Raw genomic sequence first — 19,306 nt, forward strand, 5'->3', positions numbered from 1 at the left:
ATCTATTGAGATGATCATATGGTTTTTCTCCTTCAATTAGTTAATACGGTGTATCACATTGATTGATTTGCGTATATTGAAGAATCCTTGCATTCCTGGGATAAACCCCACTTGATCATGGTGTATGATCCTTTTAATGTGCTGTTGGATTCTGTTTGCTAGTATTTTGTTGAGGATTTTTGCATCTATGTTCATCAGTGATATTGGCCTCTAGTTTTCTTTCTTTGTGACATCTTTGTCTGGTTTTGGTATCAGGGTGATGGTGGCCTCGTAGAATGAGTTGGGGAGTGTTCCTCCCTCTGCAATATTTTGGAAGAGTTTGAGAAGGATAGGTGTTAGCTCTTCTCTAAATGTTTGATAGAATTCACCTGTGAAGCCATCTGGTCCTGGGCTTTTGTTTGTTGGAAGGTTTTTAATCACAGTTTCAATTTCAGTGCTTGTGATTGGTCTGTTCATATTTTCTATTTCTTCCTGGTTCAGTCTCGGCAGTTTGTGCATTTCTAAGAATCTGTCCATTTCTTCCAGGTTGTCCATTTTATTGGCATAGAGTTGCTTGTAGTAATCTCTCATGATCTTTTGTATTTCTGCAGTGTCAGTGGTTACCTCCCTTTTTTCATTTGTAATTCTATTGATTTGAGTCTTCTCCCTTTTTCTCTTGATGAGTCTGGCTAATGGTTTATCATCCAAAACTTGACTTATAAGCTATAGATCTTCAAATCATTTCTTTAACTTAAAATGCTGAGTGTATAGGTCAGTAAATTTGTGTATCATGTACTTAATCTTCTATTTAATAATGCAAAAACAGGTCTTAACCATTGTGCATGTCAAGCAGGAACCAGGGAGTTAACATTTCTTATAGAGCCATACAGGCATTTCTTATTCTAGTGAAAGTTTCGACCAGTGCTGTAAGGTAACAAAAGCATTTATTTGGGAAATGCATTTTGGGAAATCTGGTAGAAACCCACATGTGCTCTGAGGAGGGTTGAAAACCAAAGGCTTTTTTAAATGAAAAAGGAGGAAGCTAACATAAGTTGTTTTGCAAGAATTATGATTGGTGCTAGCAGACTAGAATCTTTCTTGTCTTCACATGTTGGTTGTTAAGGTTGTTACTATGCAAGAGTTCACTGTGTAAACATTCTTTCAGTATGTTGTGGCTTAGTTCAAAGTTCATGTTCCATCTGGGTGAAGATGTGTGTAGTCCCTGCTTCCCCAGTGACCTCCTGGCTCCATTTTTGTGCTCTATTGGCATTACAGACTCCATTTTATTCATTCCTTCATAAAAGGATAATCTTATCTTCTCTAAAATTTTGGTTCATTATATTATATTATTAAAATATCTAAATCTTTCCCACATCATGACCATTTTGTAGACATTTTCCTCTGTAATGAAATTTTAATCAGAGGCTGTATGTCTTTGGCTTCTCCTTCACCATCTGTCCTTACTGAGTTGAAACTCTTCCCAATTGACTGTGCTTGTCTATAGAGGACCACTCTGAATCACAGAGAGCACTCCTTTTCTTTAAAAATGCTAAAGTTAGAGAGGTATACACCTCCTTGAATATAACTTGATCAATTATTTAGCATATAAACACATCACAACAGAAGTTTCAATGTTCTTTTGATGTACAAAGGATTTGGATTCAGAGACTCATATACTCTAATATCATAAATAAATTGATAATGTACATAACTGTCCTGTTTTCATGAATTTTAACAGTACCATCCCAGTCTTTATAAAAGTAAAACTAGATTATATCAGAACTAGGCACTCTGTCTTTGGCAATGAAGTAACCTTAAGTATTCTTGCCAACTAGGAGTTCATCAAAAATATATTGAATACAAATACTAAACTGAGGACTTATAACCTTTTAAAATATTCAGTATTAAGGGAAAAGAAAAATATTTACCCACTGCTGGAAATGAATTAAAAGAGAAGCTAATTTTTCTGACATATATAGCACTTGTGAATTTATCAGGAATAAATAAACTATGATTGAGTAAAAGATAAGATAGATACTCTAATCCCTTTTATTTGTTTTCACATGGTGCATTTGATCCTATTTTCACCTCGATCTCTAAGGTATTCGGTGAAACTAGAAGATTACTTTTTGTTCTCATTTTGGGAACACAAATATAAGTATTGAAGTGATTATAGACATGTAGATTTTCCCTTTGATCTTGAGTGTACTTTAAATAAACTAATGAAAGTTGTAAAGTGACAGCAGGACTAAAAAAAAAAGAAAGAAAAGAAAAAAACTGATCAAACTTATTATTAAGTTGGTTATTTAAGATTTAGTTATGTCTAGGACTTTTTTTTATAAAGGGCCACCACATGTTATTTCTCTTATTTAATATATACATAAATGCATTGTGTCTAATGATACCAATAAGGTATGTGTAATGGCACCAATAAGGTATGGGATGGTTTATTGATCTGTCTACCTCTTAAGTACTGACAACTATGAAAAATGAAGTATCAAAGTATAAATATATTTCATAAAATTTATAAAACTTATTTATAGATAATTTTTATTTTGTGTGTACAAATTATATATTTATAAATTTATAGCTTCATAATTTTATAGTTGGATTATGCAAAAGAATCATCTCAGGGTATGTGTTAAAAATGCAGATTTTTGTTCCCTACCTTGAAGACTACTAATTTAGTAAATTTGAAATGATGGCTTATACTCTTATATTTTTTACAAGCTCCATCAATTACACTGTTAAAAGTACTGCGATTTAAATTATTTTTATTTCAAACTTTTTCAAATTTTGGATTAGTTCAGAATAACCCTAGGGGTTGTCAAAACTAAACATGGCCAGAACTACCCAGATTTGCTAAATAAGAATCTTTGACTGATGGGATCTTAACACAATGTTCTTTAAAATCTCTACCTGATTTAACTAAAGTTTAAGAACCACTGCCTTAGGATTAGGCCACCTAATCAATGAAAGGTATGATTTTGTCCCACCCATAGTAATGAGGGAGTATTTTCCAGCAGAACTTATTCCATCTTTGTACTGCTTTGGCTGCTCACCTTTAAGCAGTGAAAAGAAAAAAAATTATCTTTTCTCTCTTCCTATTTTTCCTGCAAATAAATAAATGAACAAGGAAAAGGCCTTTGACTCTTAAGTAAGCATAATGATTAATGATATTCTTTGCCAGATGCATGTTAACTTTGATTGATTGAGAAACAGTGAATGGGACTTAGCTACAATGTTGTGAGAAAGCTCAAATCATGTGGGGAGGCCATATTTAAGCACTTCAACCTAGAGCTCCAGCTAAGATTTCAGCTGAAAACACAACCTGTCACAATTTGTGGATGTCACTAAAGACATTTGTATGTGTTAGTGTGTATGTGTATGTGTGTTTGTGTTTGTGTGCATGGGGGAGATTTACTGTGATGTTTAATTTTATCTGTCAACTTGACTAGGCTATGGTACCTAGCTATTTGGTCAAGCAGTCTAATATCTGGACAGGGGTTCTCTCCTTACTTCAGACTAATAAATGGTGTAGGGTAGATAGAAATCCATAAATAAATTAATTCTTTTTGTTTATTATTTGTCTCCAAATAGTACAAGATAGAAAAGCAGTATTGGGGAGTGTAGGCAGATAAATGTGCAACCTGCTTCCATATAGTGAAAAGGAAAATTGCCCTGTTGGTACAATTTCCCTTATCATATGTGTGTCTTTAGACTTACCTTTTTTGAATAGAATAAATGTTCTAATGTTCCTTATTAAAATATTTAGTAAAATTAGTTTTTGTTTACTACATACTAAAATTATCTTTCTACCTACATTGTATTTACTGTAAATTGAAATTTAGATTTTGGAATACGGTTGATTCTTATCGTCAATTTGCAAAACTGTTAAGAATTTTTCTATTTTCATGTATTCAGGAAAAGACAGAATAATGGTTAAGAACATGGCCTTTTAATCATATAGAGTTAATATCCCAGCTCTGCCAGTTAACAACTATGTGTTTTGGGGCAATTCAATCTCTATAAGTTTCAGTTTCATCATGTCAAAGGCTGTTGTAAAAAGTAAATAAGTAATGTATGTTCAGAATCTATCATAATGCTGGATACATAGCAAGCATTTAAGAAATGGTAGCTGTTACTATTATTAATTTATATTTTAATGGGAATACAGACAAGTATATTTCTGGAATATTCCCTCATAATATTGACTTCCCAAAAGTCCCCAATGAATGTTAATTTCTTAAATTGAAATACAGAAATGACTCAGGTTCCACTAAAGAATAATGTTAGAATCTTTATGAATTCCCAGATCATGAGTAAGCAGAATAAAACTTGTAATGGCCTAAAATACTTTTAATTTTCTTGATTTGTCAGCCCCACATATATTAAAGGGGAAATTTGAGTTCATGAAGAATAATATTGGTGCTCTGGGAAGGCACCCTGGGAAAGATTGAGCTGCCAGTAAGGACAGGGCAATTGAAGAGTTGTTGCTTACACTGTTACTGTATATTGCTGTTAAAAGAAAAATGGCATTTGCCCTAGATTTTAACAAACTAAGACTGCCACATCAAGGAAAGCAAGGAAATTACCCACATGCTTTGGGATAGAAGGGGAGATTATTTTCTTCTCAAAATTTTTAACGATTAATCGCAAAAGGAACTTGACTTTCTAGACCTACTGCTGCCATCCTCCTAACACACTATGGAATATTACCTGGTGACTTTTGTTGAAGTAATCCCTAGGCTGGAAAGGTAATTCATTTATATATAGAATGAGAATTTTGGTTTGGTTATTAAAATGTTACACATGTCTTTAATAATAACTCATCTACGACCTTTTTTGTCTGTCAGAATTTTCCGAAGTACAAGAGCTGTTAGCTCATTTCACCTGATCTGTGACATAGTTTAGTTTTTAATATATTATCTAATCTCTAAAATAGTATATTTTTAATTATCCAGTGTTCAGAGTGTAACCTTACTTATCACAAATTTTAAAAAGTAATTCTGGCAGTTACTAGTAGAAACAAATTACATACCAAAATTCAGATGTATACCATAATAATCGCTATTGTCTGAAGAGATTTATCTTGATAGAAATATGTTTTTGACATTGTTAATTTATTTGTCACCTGTAGAGGTGTCAAATTCAAATTCTTGCCAATATTTAAGTATTTCTTCACCACTTACTGAATTCAAGCCTCTGGCCCTGATTGTGCTGCATGAGACAAGGCCGGCCATGTATATTGATTTCTGCAAAGATAGTTTTATAAAATTGATAAGCTCAGCTGAAGTCTAACAATTATGAGAGCCAAAGGATGGTTTGACTAACTTATGTAGGAACTTATTTTTAACTTAACGTCTATGCTGTAATAGTCTAAAGCAGTGATTACGTAGATAGAACTATCCTAGATGATAGTAGCCTTGTAATTGGCACTTAAAAAATATATACATATCTCCAGCACTGATGCTCCATGGAATTCTAAACCCATAAATCCACATGAACTTCAAAGTTACCCTTTGTAAAAATAGTCATTATTTTCCTCTCCTCACCTTAGTTGGTGGCATCACAGTCTGTTTAGTTACCCAAATCAGAAGCTCAGGAGTCAGACTCCTGACTTCTTCGTGGGAAAAAGCGATAAAAGCAGTTCCTAATTTAGGATGCTGATGTAAGGGGGAAAACAGAAATACAAAAAAACCCCATGATATGTAAAAGGCTTAGCACAGTAACTGACATATATGTGGAAATGCCAATAAAAATTATTAACAACAAAGATAAATGGTAACTATTATTGCTATTGTTACTTGTTTACATATCAGTCTCCCCATTTTGGACTGTTAGTTCTTTGAGGGTAATATCCTTGACCAATTGGTACTTTCATTTCCAGCATCTCGAATCATGTCCAACATATAGTAATACTCATTAAATATTTATTGATTTGTATATAATTAACCATGGTCATCAGGCGTATCTTAACTGTTTTCTGCACAAACTATTGTATCTGAATAGATTGGTCCATATGACATGTACATCAGAGTCAGCTGAAGGACATGCTTAAAATGCAGATAATGGGCCTCACCCAGGCCTACTCAGTTGGAATTTCTTGAGTGAGGGTCCATAGATTTGTATGTAAATAAGCTCCACAAATGAACTTTATCCACACTTAGATTTGAAAACCAGTGCTCAAGGGTTTTCCTAATCCCGAAATTTTCTCCACTCATATTTCCCCAAAATATGACTTTCAAAACTTTGTTTCCTCTCTACAAACCTGAAATACCCAATTACCTGTAAGACAAAGTAAAATTATTTATCTGACCAATCACAATCAAGGGACTTATGAAATCTGGTTCCAAAAAAAACCTTATAGTGCAAACCATGACTTCTCTAAATCAGCCAAAGATGATTCTACTTACCCACTTTAACCTTCCCTGCCTGTGTATCTCTCCTCACACCCATCATGCCTCTTGTGCCTTAAATTCTTTCTTCTCCTTCTCTCTCTCCTCTCTCTCTCTTTCTCTCTCTCTCTCAAGTTCAGTGATTTTTAAACTTGAGCAGATGATTAGAATTATCTGGGGATCTTTAAAAAGTAACTGTGCCCTGGCCCCTAGTCAGATGAATGGAGTCAGAATCACTGGTAGAGGTAAGACTTACATCACACTTTATCTTAGCTGACACTCAGCTAGAAAGAATCAATCTTTCTCCTCCAATTTTTGCAAGCACCTATTATCCTTTCTGCTATTTACATACAACCCTATACCATTCCTTAGCTCTTATTCTTTAATTCCCTCTTAGACAAGCTATTCCTTCACTGCAAATATCATTACTTAGAAAGCATAGATTCTTGATAAATATATATTTTGGGGAAAAATAGAGGAGGGTCACTTTTTAAGGAGTGAGAAGAGATGCTAATATAGGACTTTCTGAGTAGACATTATTTTTTAATATTCAGATCTAAAAGTAAATTTCCTTCAGTTTTATCCATAAAGGGCACAGTTATTTAGTATTTTAAGCACAGACAGGAAATTATCAAGAGATGTATATTAAAAAAATGTGGAATAGACATTGACATTCTGAAATTTGTATTTTCTCTACCCTGCCTGCTCCCCTCCTACAAGAGTAATTCGTCAGATCAGAAACAGCTTTAGCATAGGACATAACAGTAAGAATTTATATTTAGAACTGAAATTCTCAGGGATCTAAATTTGACTGCCTTCATAATATCAAAATATTAAAATGAAAAGTGAAAAATATCCAGCAGCTCTGTGGATTTTTTTAAACAATTCCAGGTCTTTGATGATTACAAATATCTGGGGGCTTAATCTTATGTAGGAAAAATATAGAGGTTTTTGCATTTTTCTCTCTTAATAAAAATCATGGTGCTTTATATACACAGCTTTTAATTTTCTCACCGTATCAGCCACAAGCACCTATTGAGAATCACCTCTGTTACAGACTCTGTACTAGATTTTTGAGAATTTGTGGTATTCCATATGCTAAAGAGGATTATGTTAATCTATTTCAAAATGGTTTATTACATTGGTCTACAGGCAATTACTAATCATTTCCATAAAATGAGGATAGGTTAGACAAGTATCATAAGCCTGATGCCTCAGATGGAGCTGAGTCATTTCATCATTTTAGAAATTTAATTTAAATATGGATGCTTATGAATTTTTACCAGGATTTTGATATACAGGATAGTTAATATCAGGGACTGTGTCCTCAGGGGGCTTAGCCTTGACCCTCAGCAACACTAGCACAGGCACCCATTGAGTTCGGATGCAACCTTTTAATATGAAAACAAAGAATATATGTTTAATGAGGTATGTGTCAAGTAGAATTTTAAGGATCTTATTGATTGAACCCAAATTTTATTCTCTGCAGTTAAAGGCATTTTATTGATACAATTTTGTATTTGTATTCTAAATGTTTACTCAATAAAATCATCTCAGATGAACAAAACAGGTTCTCAACATGAGTGAATTTTCCTAATGCCAAGCCATGTTGACAGTGGCCATTCATGAGTTGTATTTTTTTTTAAGTTTATTTTTGTTTCTTCTATGTTATGGAAGTTAGAGCTACATTTTTCAATTCTAATATAGGCAAAGATATTGGAGAGCTGAAAGTGATGAGAGGCTGGGACAAGTGATGAAAAAAACTAGAGCTGAGTGTTTCCTGACCATCTTTTGACATATTTTCCCCTTACTTTGAAAAATAAAATCCTTTATCTTGTTCTAATCTTTCCATTTTCTTTTTAAAACGTCATCTGTAATATCCTTTTTTAATTGAGCTGTAATTGTCATATAACATTATATTAGTTTCGGGTGTACAACATAATGATTCGATATTTGCATATATTGAAAAATGACCCATTCTCTTAAGAAAGACTGCTCAAGGCAAAAAAAAAAAAAAAAAAAAAAAGAAAAGAAAATCTGTGATAGAACTAGAATTATTTTTTGCACTTCTAATAGAGGGGTCCTTTTGCTGCACCATATCTGAGTAGCTTAGCTCCACATGGAGTTCCATTGCAGTTCTGTTGGCATTACCATCCAAGGCTAAGGAGGTAGGAGAGAGCCTGGATAGAGGGCCCAACTTACCATACTGTGGGAGAGACTCCTCTTTCCTGTTACATGAGAATGAAGTGGTTCTACGAACACATCATTTCAATCATGTTGATGCTCAGGAGTAAGTGAAGAATGTTCCTCCTCAACTCTAGGAAGAAGGGCATCCATGGGTTTGCCCCCATGCCAGCTGTTTCCAACTGACTTGAGGGTACTTGGACACAGAGAGGACAGGAAACAGAGTTCCTGCTTTCTGAAGTGCAGAAAGAATAAGGGAGAAATCTTTAGTTTCAGATGACCACTTCTCCTCCAACACTGTGTTCAGTATCATATTATGGAGGAATGCATTGAATTTGTATGTGAGTTAAATATAGAACATGCCTCTAACATAAAAATGGACTGAAATTTACCTCTGAAGATCAGGAATTTAATGAGCTCCTCCATGCTAAGAAATTTATAGTCATCTCTATTTCTCATAAGAGCTCTGTGAGGGTGGAATTGCTTTTTTATTTTTAAGTCTATGAGGAAACTGGGGATCTTAAATGTTAAATAATTTGCACAGAATTATAGAGCTAATTTTAGCAGACTGAAGATTTGAATAAAGATCTGATCAATACCACATCTAGGATTTCTTTCCATTACAATTCACTGTCTCTAGTCCTTTTCTTATCAACTATTTTTGTAAACTGTAACAAATCATATTGATCAGCTCTACTGTTTATATCTGACCCAGTTTCTGTAAAAGGGAAAACAGTACTGAAATGAGATTCATTTCTAATTGTATCTAGATACACAGATGAAGGAAAGTTTTTAATGGACATTACAGTCTCTAGGTCCATCCATGTCTCTACAGATGACCCAGTTTCATTCCTTTTAATGGCTGAGTAATATTTGATTGTATATATGTACCATATCTTCTTCATCCATTCCTTTGCTGATGGACATTTAGGATGCTTCCATGTCCTGGCTATTGTAAATAGAGCTGCAATGAACATTTGGGGTACACGTGTTTTTCTGAATTATGGTTTTCTCGGGGTATATGCCTATCTCAGGGTAGTGGGATTACTGGGTCATATGGTAGTTCTATTTTTAGTTTTATAAGGAACCTCCATAGTGGTTGTATCAATTTACATTCCCACCAACAATGCAAGGGGGTTCCCTTTTCTCCACACCCACTCCAGCATTTATTGTTTGTTGATTTTTTGATGATGGCCATTCTGACCAGTGTGAGGTGATACCTCATTGTAGTTTTGATTTGCATTTGTTTAATAATTAGTGATGTTGAGCATCATTTCATGTGCTTCTTGGCCATCTGTATGTCTTCTTTGGAGAAATATCTATTTAGATCTTCCACCCATTTTTTGATTGGGTTGTTTGTTTTTTTGATATTGAGATTAATTCTTTGTCAGTTAATTAGTTTGCAAATATTTTCTCCCATTCTGAGGGTTGTCTTTCATCTGGTTTATGGTTTCCTTTGCTGTGCAAAAGCTTTTAAGTTTAATTAAATCCCATTTGCTTATTTTTGTTTTTATTTTCATTACTCTAAGAGGTGGGTCAAAAATTATGTCAAAGAGTGTTCTTCCTATGTTTTCCTCTAAGAGTTTTATACTGTCTGGGCTTACATTTAGGTCTTTAATCCATTTTGAGTTTATTTGTGTGTAAGGTGTTAGGGAGTGTTCTAATTTCATTCTTTTACATGAAGCTGTCCAGTTTTCCCAGCACCACTTATTGAAGAGGCTGTCTTTTCTCCATTGTATATTCTTACCTCCTTTGTCATAGACTAGGTGACCGTAGGTCTGTGGGTTTCCCTCTGAGTTTTCTATCCTGTTCTACTGATCTATATTTCTGTTTTTGTGCCAATACCATACTGTCTTGATTACTGTAGCTTTGTAGTATGGTCTGAAGTCAGGGAGCCTGATTCCTCCAGCTCCATTTTTCTTTCTCAAGATTGCTTTGGCTATTCAGGGTCTTTTGTGTTTCCATACAAATTGTAAAATGTTTTGTTCTAGTTCTGTGAAAAATGCCATTGGTAATTTGGTAAGGATTGCATTGAATCTGTAGATTGCTTTGCAAAGTATAGTCATTTTCACAATATTGATTCTTCCAATCCAAGAACATGGTGTATCTCTCCATCTGTCTGTGTCGTCTTTGATTTCTTTCATCAGTGTCTTATAGATTTCTGCATACAGGTCTTTTGCCTCCTTAGGTAAGTTTGTTCCTAAGTATTTTAGTGTTTTTGTTGCAATGGTGAATGGAATCGTTTCCTTAATTTCTCTTTCTGATCTTTTGTTGTTAGTGTATAGGAATGCAAAAGATTTCTGTGCATTAATTTTGTATCCTGCGACTTTACTAAGTTCATTGATTAGCCCTAGTAGTTCTCTGGTGGCATCTTTAAGATTTTCTATGTATAGTATCATGTCATCTGCAAACAGTGACAGTTTTACTTCTTTTCCAATTTAGATTCCTTTTATTTCTTTTTGTTCTGTGATTGCCATGGCTAGGACTTCCAAAACTATGTTGAATAATAGTGGTGAAAGTGGGCACCCTTGTCTTATTCCTGATCTTAGAGGAAATGCTTTCAGTTTTTCACCATTGAGAATAATGTTTGCTGTGGGTTTGCCATATATGGCCTTTATTATGTTGAGATATGCCCACTTTCTGGAGAGTTTTTATCATAAATGGGTGTTGAATTTTGTTGAAAGCTTTTTCTGCATCTATTGAGATGATCAAATAGTTTTATTCTTCAATTTTGTAATATGGTGTATCAGATTGATTGATTTGCACATACTAAAGAATCCTTGCATGCCTGAGATAAATACCACTTGATCATGATGTATGATCTTTTTAACATTATTGGATTCTGTTTGCTAGTATTTTTTGAGGATTTTTGCATTGATGTTCATCAGTGATATTGGCCTGTAATTTTCTTTTTTTGTGATAACTTTGGTTTTGGTATCAGGGTGATGGTGGCCTTGTAGAATGAGTTTGGGAGTGTTTCTTCCTCTACTGTATTTTGGGATAGTTTGAGAAGGGTAGGTGTTAGCTCTTCCCTAAATGTTTGATAGAATTTGCCTGTGCAGCCATCTGGTCCTGGACTTTTGTTTGTTGGAAGATTTTTAATCACAGTTTCAATTTCAGTGCTTGTGATTGTTCTGTTCATATTTTCTATTTCTTCCTGGTTCAGTCTTGAGAAGTTGTACCTTTCTAAGAATTGTCCATTTCTTCCAGGTTGTCCATTGTATTGGCATATAGTTGCTTGTAGTAGTCTCTTATGATCCTTTGTATTTCTGCAGTGTCAGTTGTAACTTTTCCTTTTTCATTTCTAATTCTATTGATTTGAGACCTCTCCCTTTTTTTCTTGATCAGTCTGGCTAAAGGTTTATCAATTTTGTTTATCTTCTCAAAGAACCAGCTTTTAGCTTCATTGATCTTTGCTATTGTTTTCTTCATTTCTATTTCATTTATTTCTGCTCTGATCTTTATGATTTCTTTCCTTCTGCTAACTTTGAGTTTTTATTTTTGTTGTTGTTGTTCTTCTTCTTTTTCTAGTTCCTTTAGGTGTAAGGTTAGATTGTTTGAGTTTTTCTTGTTTCTTTGGTACAATTTTATTGCTATAAACTTCCCTTTTAGAACTGCTTTTGCTGCATTCCATAGGTTTTGGGTTGTCGTGTTTTCATTGTCACTTGTTTCTAGGTATTTTTTGATTTCCTCTGATTTCTTCAGTGATCCATTGGTTATTTAGTAGCATATTGTTTAGCCTCCATGTGTTTTTGTTTTTTACAGTTTTTTTTTCCTGTAATTGATTTCTAATCTCATAACGTTGTGGTTGGAAAAGATGCTTGATGAGATTTCAATTTTCTTAAATTTACCAAGGCCTGATCTGCGACCCAAGATGTGATCTATCGTGGAGACTGGTCCATGTGCACTTGAGAAGAAAGTGTATTCTGCTGCTTTCAGATAGAATGTCCTATAAATATCAATTAAGTCTATCTGATCTAATGTGTCATTTAAGGCTTGTGTTTCCTTATTAATTTTCTGTCTGGATGATCTGTCCTTTGGTGTAAGTGGAGTGTTAAAGCCCCCACTATTATTGTGTTACTGTAGATTTCCCCTTTTATGGCTGTTAGAATTTGCCTTATGTATTGAGGTGCTCCTATGTTGCGTGCATAAATATTTACAAATGTTATATCTTTTTCTTGGATTGATCCTGAGATCATTATGTAGTGTCCTTCCTTGTCTCTTGTAATAATCTTTATTTTACAGTCTAATTGTCTGGTATGAGAATTGCTACTCCAGCTTTCTTTTGATTTCCATTTGCATGGAATATCTTTTTCCATCCCCTCACTTTCAGTTGGTATGTGTCCCTAGTTCTGAAGTGGTCTCTTGTAGACAGCATATACATGGGTCTTGTTTTTATATCCATTCATCCAGTCTGTGTCTTTTGGTTGGAGCGCTTAATCCATTTACATTTGAGGTAATTATTGATATGTATGTTCCTATTATCATTTTCTTAATTGTTTTCAGTTTGTTTTTGTAGGTTCTTTTCCTTCTCTGGTGTTTCCTGCCTAGAGAAGTTCCTTTAGCATTTGTTGTAAAGTTGGTTTGGTGGTGCTGAATTCTCTTAGCTTTTGCTTGTCTGTAAAGCTTTTGAGTTCTCCGTCGAATCTGAATGAGATCCTTGTTTGGTAGAGTAATCTTGATTGTAGGCTTTTCCCTTTCATCACTTTAAATATATCCTGCCACTTCCTTCTGGCCTCAGAGTTTCTACTGAAAAATCATCTGTTAACCTTATGGGGTTTCCCTTGTATGCTATTCGTTGCTTTTTCCTTGCTGCTTTCAATATTTTTTCTTTGTGTTTAATTTTTGATAGCTTTATTATTATGTGTCTCGGCATGTTTCTCCCTGGGTTTATCCTGTATGGGTCTCTCTGTGCTTCCTGGACTTGACTGACTGTTTCCTTTCCGATGTTAGGAAAGTTTTCGACTGTAATCTCTTCAGATATTTTCTCAGACCCTTTCTGTTTCTCTTCATCTTCTGGGAGTCCTATAATTTGAATGTTGGTGCGTCTAATGTTGTCCCAGAGGTCTCTGAGGCTGTCCTCATTTCTTTTCATTCTTTTTTCTTTATTCTGTTCCGTGGCAGTTATTTCCACCATTCTATCTTCCAGGTCACTTATCCGTTATTCTGCCTCTGTTTTTCTGCTATCGATTCCTTCTAGTGTATTTTTAATTGCAGTTATTGTGTTGTTCATCTCTGTTGTTTGTTCTTTAGTTCTTCTAGGTCCTTGTTAGACATTTCTTGTATTTTCTTGATCTATGCCTCCATTCTATTTCTGAGATTTTGGATCATCTTTACTATTGTTACTGTGAATTCTTTTTCAGGTAGATTGCCTATTTCCTCTTCCTTTATTTGGTCTTGTGGGTTTTTACCTTGCTCCTTCATATGCAACGTATTTCTCTGTCTTCTCATTTTGTCTGACTTACTGTGTTTGAGGTCTCCTTTCCACAGGCTGTAGGGCCATAATTTTTCTTACTTCTGGTGTCTGCCCCTGGTGGGTGAGATTGGTCCAGTGGCTTCCTGGTGGGAGGGACTGGTGCCTGCCTTCTGGTGGGTGGAGCTGAATCTTGTCCCTCTGATGGGCAGGGCCATGCCAGGGGGTGTGTTTTTTGGTGTCTGTGAGCTTAGTATGACTTTAGACAGCCTGTCTGCTAATGGATGGGTTCATGTTCCTATCTTGCTTGTTGTTTGGCATGAGGCATCCAGCACTGAAGCCTGCAGGCAGTTGCGTGTAGCCGGATCTTGGATTTGAGATGGAGACGTCTAGGAGAGCTCTTACGGATTAATATTTCCTGGGGCTAGGAATTCTCTGGCAGTCCAGCATCCTGTACTTGGCGCTCCCACTCCAGAGGCTCAGGCCCAACCCTTGGCCGGGGTAACAAAACCCCCCCCACAAGCCACGCATCATGGCAATAAAGGGGAAAAGAAAAAAGAAAAAAAAGTGATGGGGGAAGAAGACAAATGAAACAAACAGAAAAACAAACCCCAAGACATATAGCAAAGACAGAAACAAACAAACAGCAACAACAGCAATAAAAAAAATAAACAGACAAATGGTAAAAGCAAAACCAGCCAAACAAACACACACACACACACACACACAAAAGAAACCAAAAAAACAAAGAAAACAAAAAATAAGGGAACAACTGGTTAAACAAAAGAACCGAAAAGTAAAATCAAACAATTCAAAACTAACAAAAACACAAAACCAAAGACAAAGACAAAGCAGAATGCAAACTGAGGAATAAAGCAAAGAAAATAAAACAAACACACAAAAACGATTTTAAAAAAGATAAAAACAAAATAGAACAAAGAAAAGAAAAAAAAGTAAAAAATACAGAACAATGAGAATGCAAAGTAAAACTAGAAATATAAAACAAATAAAAAATATCTTTTAAAAAGTTTAAAAAGAAAAAAGAAAACCAAACCCCCAAAAAACTAAATAAATATAAAAATAAATAATAATTTAAAAAACAACAACAGAATGTATCAAAACTTAATACAAATAATAGTAATAATATTTTCCTGGGGTCTCAGCTGTCAGTGTCCTTGTCCCCGCTCTTAGCCACAGCCCACCTCTGCCTCCCTAGGAGGTCCTCCAATGCCTCTAGGTTGGTCTCTGGACCTGCTTTGGGCACTGAGGGGACAGCTCAGACTCTGATCTGGCCCAACTCTCGTGTGTGCTTGCCCCCAAAGTCCACAGTTGCCAGAGCTAGACCGGTTTCATTTGTGGGAACATTCGTCCATTCAGATATTCCATAGATGCAGGGTCTACCAAGCTGATCATGGGGATTTAATCTGTGGCATGTGCAGCTGACAGAAAGATTTCTGTTCCTCTTCCTTAGTTGCCCCTCCCCTGGGGCTCAGCTATGGTTTTAGCCCCACCTCAGCATGTAGGGCACCCACAGGAGTCTGCTCCCTGGAGCACTCGGGTCTGCCCCAGTGAGGACAGGGTACGGAGGGCATGGCTGCCTGGGTCCTGCGAGCCCCGGTAACGACAGGGCCAGCCCTGCTAGGGCAGATGATATGGCGGGAAACAAGGCAGATCCAATCCCTGTTCTCAAGTAGAGTACAATATTCTACTATAAATTTACTTCCTCTCATTGCACTAAACATTATTTTGTGTTCCTTGTGTGTGGTCAGAAGAATAATGGCCCCCCAAAGGTATCCACCTCCTAATCTCTAGAACCTATGAATATATTATCTTACATGGCAAAAGGGACTTAAGGATGTGGACTTGAGATGGGGGGGACTATACTGGATTATTCAGTTGGATGTAATCTAATCAAGAGACCTTAAAGATGGAGCTGCTTTCCCTGGTGCAGTAAGAGAGAGAGATGTGTCTAGAGAAGAATGGTTGGGGAGATGACAGCATGAGAAGAATTTGATGCCCTGTTGCTGAATTCTAAGATGTAGTGGGCTATGTGTAAGACTGTAGAGAGAGAGACCAGCTTCCAGCTGACAGCTAGCAAGAAATGGAGGCTCAGTCCTACAACTACATAGAACTACATTCTGCTTATTCTTGCTGAATTAATGAGCAAAGAAACAGATTCCCCCTAGGACCCATAGAAAGGAATGCAGCACTGTGACACCTTCATTCTGCTCAGTGAGACCCAATCTGGACTTCTGACCTACAGAGCTATAAAATAATGAAATTATATAGTTTTAAGCATTTAAAATTGTGATAATTTGTTATGGCAACAATAGAAGATGAATACACTCTACATATCTCTATTTTAACTCATAAGGATATATTGAAATCTGTTTAGTTGCCTGAATTCTGCACTAGCTGCTTGAGTGCAGTGTTTTCAACTTGTCTCTATATCTGTAGCACCTAGGAAATTGCCTGGGCTATGGCAGGGATGCAGTAAAATTGTGATGAATTTAAAAGGGTCTATTTTTTAAAAGCTAGACAATGACAAATCTAAAATGTTTATGCTAAAATATTAAATGTTAGGATTGAACTGAAATAACATTTGAGATAAAACGAAGGAAGAATAAAATTTTGAGAAATAATAGAAAAGAGGAAAATTTTATTAAATGAACCATTGAAGTAAGATCATAAATAAAATGAGTTGAATGTGCAACATAGAAAACATTATGGAACCTGGAAATGAAATAACTGGAATATAAACCACACCCAGAGTCTAGGTAGAAGTGAAACAACTCACACATTGAGGTAAAAATTAACTGGACAAATGCTGATGGGAAATAGTATTGTAACATTGGTCAGTGGGAAACTGGTGATAATTAGGGCAGAATTTTAGAACAATATATCCTAATGAAAAATTTAAAAAGCGAATTTTGGTGAGGAATATACACAAAAAGTGGTATTTAAATAAAAGCAGATTTTCACATAAATGTTTTAATTCTGGACAAAACCAGGCCATATGAAACTGTGGTTAAGATGCAGTGTGAGTAGTGGAAATTCTAAATTATAGGTCCAAAGGAATAGACAGCTATTGAGAGTCGGGTTGATCAGAGCAACAGATATGTCAGCAGTAACTAGTGTTGGGTTTTATGCAAGCAGAAGTGCCAGAATATCTTGTGGAGCAAAGTTCATAAGTAGCACAGGAGCAGGAAAGTGTAGCAATAAGGTGGCAAGTGGGAGGAAAGAGCCTGGAGCTAAGTGAAGATGAGAAGCCAGAAGGACAGAATGCACAAGGCAGTCTGTTCAGAAACAAAGAGTGAGGGTGCAGCAGAGTCACAAGTCCCAGGGAGCTGAGGCAGATACTGGCTTCTGGGAGGAGTCAACTGGGAGTTCTATGAGGCTAACATCACCGTGAACTGCTTGATGGTTGGCTTTGAGTATAAAAGTTAAAAGAAGTGGCTTCTATGGGTAAGGAAAAGCTGTCCAATTCTAAGGCAAAATACATCTGAACAAATAAGAAAGGGATCGAAAGAGAAATCTTCAGAAATAGTGGAAACTGCCTCCTAAATTAATGTAAGTTTCTTATAGCAGAGACAGATATTAAAATTATGGTGTTTACATGGGGGCAGAACCAGTGTCAGTCAGTGACATTAAAAAATTGATTAAGAAAAAATGTAACAAATAACTTTCAAACAAGAAAGGTCACATATTGTATAGTTCCACTGATATGAATTGTCCAGAGTAGGCAAACCCATACAGTCAGAATGTAGATTTGTTTTTGCCAGGAGCTGTGGGAAGGGAGAAATGGGAAGTGACTGCTAGTGAGTATGCAGTTGTTTTGAGGGGTGGTAAAAATGCTCTGTTATTAGATAGTGGTGACTGCTGCACAACTTTGTGAGTATACTAAAAAACACTGAATTGTATATGTTAAAGGAGTGAATTGTATGGTATGTGAATTTTATCTCAATAAAGCTATTTAAAAATAAAGAAATCCCAGAATTATTTCATATATGTCATTATCCACAATAAAAATTTCTTTAAGGTGTTAATATGTAGTCTAGTCTTCGGTTACAATTCATGCAGTAAAATGCAGTAAAATGATAGAACATGGCTTTTCTCTTCTGTGTTATTGTCATTAATTTGGAAATCTATGAGAAAGAGGCTATGAAAGAAAGCAGCAGAGATGAACAACCCATAGTGGAATCTTAAAGGATGTGGAAAAGAGTATAGAAATGATAGTAACATCTTAGATAGATAGGTAAGGTGTAATAAGAATAACAAGACAGAAAGAAGAAAAAGAAAAAAAAATCTCTGAGCCTAAGTGACAAATAGATAATGAGAAAAATAAAACATACGAAAAGCTGACAATTTTTCTGAAGAACTAGAATCAAGATCAAGATCATTAAAACATTTCTTCCTAATCAACTAAACTTTAAAAAAAAAAGATGAATCATTGCTATACAATATCCTTCCTTTTATATATTTACGTACAAATTCTGAAATACCCCTAGGAACAACTGTATTTGACAGAACTAGACATATTTTTTAAGAAAAAAAATTACATTGCATAGGATCTTTTTTGTGCTCACTATGGAACTGTTCTTGTATGAAAGAACAACTTTTTTATGTCAGTCTTTGTTTAGAGACAACAGCATATGAATTAAAATTCAAAGGTCAGACATCTGTAAAACACAGTGAGTTGTGCTAAAAGCCAAGAAGCTGAAACAGAAATTTCATTCTGCATCATTTCATATCAAATAGTGATCTGGGTTGACAGTAGCAGAAATGAGTTGTATTCCATTTAACATCTAATATGTCAGAGTTGGTTATGCTAAATATATTGTATGTGGACTAACTTTAAGCTATCCAACATTTTTCTCGGTATTCTTATCTTTTAAATGTGTCTTTTGACCTTCAGATGATTTGATTTTATAACTACAAGCAAAGATCTTTTTTTATATATTCATTGTAGCCAGTGATTGCTTATTTGCATATTCATTTCTTTTCTTCTGTGAATATATTTACTTTGTGAGTCAACCAAAAGTAATATAATTGAAGTGATTTATTCTTGCTAGATGGTTATACATGAGACAAAATATTTGAAGCAATCTAGATGTTGAGAAATATTTGAAAAGAGGAGCCAGGCAATTCCCATAGAATCAAGAACATTCACATAAATTTAAATTATAGCTAGCATTTGTTAGGTGCTTATTTTGTGCCAGACACATCATGTACATATACGTTGAACCTCACCATGCAGTTGTTAAAAATTTACTCAGTTTTCTTATTCTCTACAATGAGTATTTTATAATGAGGGTACAATGAAATATTTTCA

The sequence above is a fragment of the Balaenoptera acutorostrata genome, chromosome 16, assembly GCF_949987535.1.
Source record: "Balaenoptera acutorostrata chromosome 16, mBalAcu1.1, whole genome shotgun sequence".
NCBI classification, from domain to species: domain Eukaryota; kingdom Metazoa; phylum Chordata; class Mammalia; order Artiodactyla; family Balaenopteridae; genus Balaenoptera; species Balaenoptera acutorostrata.